The sequence below is a fragment of the Haliotis cracherodii genome, unplaced genomic scaffold (assembly GCF_022045235.1).
Source record: "Haliotis cracherodii isolate W230 unplaced genomic scaffold, xgHalCrac1.p SCAF_1, whole genome shotgun sequence".
NCBI lineage: Eukaryota > Metazoa > Mollusca > Gastropoda > Lepetellida > Haliotidae > Haliotis > Haliotis cracherodii.
The window spans coordinates 76,475,026-76,477,643 of NW_027266264.1; positions in this window are offsets into that span (position 1 = coordinate 76,475,026).

The window sequence follows — 2,618 nt, forward strand, 5'->3', positions numbered from 1 at the left end:
TAAATCGGCATCAGTCCGGACTAGTACAAGCAGCCACATACACCCATACACACATGCATGCACGTCGCTATATAAGTGCAATAATCATGGATGCGACGTTAAACCCAATTTAACCTCACCTCATTTCGACATATTTTAGCCTTACCTCTACATTGCACGCTAAATCTAAGCACCTGTACACGTCAGACGTAAATCAAAATTAACATATCGTTTTTAGTTCGTACAAAATCATTAAAGACGCTATCGTGACTTGATTTTCTGTTCCATCGATCACTTGACTAAAAACAGACAATTTAACCTCTCACAACAATGACATAATGTGTGTTGAACATACCCATTTTTGTCGCGTAATTATTGTGCGTTTAATCGAAAATGATGGGTAAAACCGGGTGCCAAAATGATGGTTGACGGACTATATATGTCTTTCAGAAACGGAAGTTGGTCATTTTGGATTGGTGGACTTATGCAGACAGAGAATTGCGTCAAAGTCGTCTTTGATCAATCAATCATTGCTAATATCACTCAAAGAAAGGTCACGGTCAGCATGGGCCATAACTGTCACGATTCTCAGATGTTTGTCTGCAAAACCGTGACAGGTACGTAGACCCGAATCCTCTTGTCTGTTCAGTAATGAAACCCATGTGATACTGTTGTAGTGGAAGTGGACAACGCCCACCTTTCTTTTCTTCCCACATCTACCCAATACAATTGTGGTTTAGTAAATTCAACTGACAGGGTGACAGGGTGAGTACATAAGGCCTGGTTTCAGTGATGTCACAACCTGTCAGCTTGATGTGGGACGAAAGCCCGAAGTGATGCAGACCTTAGAGGTTTACCACTTAAGTGAAACTCACGTGTATATATAGTACTGACAAACCTGGAAACACAATCAGTGCGAATCTGGCTTAGAACCCAAGGGTCATACGTTCCAAGCATGGACACAACACTGCACGGCGAATTGAGGCCCCTTAGATGACTGAACCACACTGAACCACGACTGCTCCATGTTGCTTATAGCATAACTTAAATGTCCAGCTAATTGAAAAGGAACATAGGAAAATGACACTCGGAATAGATTTTGATGAGGGTTATGAAAATACTTTAGATGATTGACATTATATATAGTTCTGGCTGCCATTGTTGTCACTTTAAGTGCAGATAAAAAACTAATCCAATAAAGAATAATTCTAATGAACTATATATTGATCAGCATGTTTCTACATGGAGCCTTACATCTTCCCAAGGCAAGCGTGTCCACTGGCCTACATCAAAGCCTAGTTTCCGACCTTGCCATTTCTGGCCCTCTTCTCTTTTTGTGGCCCTCCCCGTGTAGAACACGAGTTGTGTCCCTTGTGACGAATATGCGATATCCAATCAGATAGTGTTGTTTTTTCGAAAGGCTTAATAAATATGAGTACATATATAGCAGACAACCTGGTCGATCAGGGAACAAAAGATTTGAGATTTCATCCCTGACAGACAAACACAGTGACAGATTACCACAGAAAAAATATTTATTACTACCACATTTCGCTCTTACAATCATACAGGAATACAGACTGCAAAGTATCAATTAACACTATACATCGCGGTAACATGAAACGCCCAACAAGGGACGTCTAAAAATAGTACTACATCTCAGTCACTGCGATAGGTGCTAAGTTTTTCGAGTTTTTAAAAAAATGAAATCAAATATATAAAAGAACTTTGGCGAGTTGATTGAAAACTTTGAACCACTTCGAAAATATGTGTCTTCGCTTAATGTTTGGAAAATATTAGCACAAATTCGACATGCGATTGCTGTGGCCATAACAGCGACCACGTTTTCGGAAAACGGATGGTGATTTTGTGAAACTTTCTCTGATTGGATTATCGATATGTACGATAGTCCTCTCATATTGTTGCACAGAAAAGTAGGCTTGAAATGGCCAGGTGTTGTTTCATGTTGGTGTTTTTTCTATGGTGTTCATGCTGTTGTTGTTTTTTCTATCAGGAACAGATTTGGGACAAGACAATCTTGTGCTGCATGAGAGGCAACAAGGCTCGGTGATGGACTGTCGGCCGACGGCTATATTTCTTGGTTCTGTTGGTATTGCAGTACTGGTGGCCGTAGTTGTGTTTATTGTGGCGATTGACGTCCCAAATTTGGTAGTTGATGTTGGACGGGCCAAGCGGAATGTAGAACGATTCAAAACACGTTGGAAGAGAAACGCCCAACCGAATGATGGTACCAAGGCCTAACCTTCAACAAGTATAGCCAGTTTCATAAAATAATTGTTTATTGTTAAATTAGGGAAAGTATTGCGTTGTCTAAAACAGTTATATTAGATATGAAATATTTAATAATACATTTTTTTTCACTCACATTATTGTATCATGAGATTGTTTTATTTTAGTGTCTCTCTGTTTCATATAATAAAGCTAATAAAACTGTCACAAATAAAAGGGGGCACGGGTGGCCCAGTTGTGTAAGGCGCCGCGATTCGCTGTGCAGAGTTGCGTCCCTTGGGCACGCCAGAAACCTATGATTGTGGGTTCGAGTCCCGGTTCGCCCCGATTATGTTTCTAGGTTTGTCAGCACCATACCCGTGCTCATGGGTTTCACCGAAGTGGTAAAC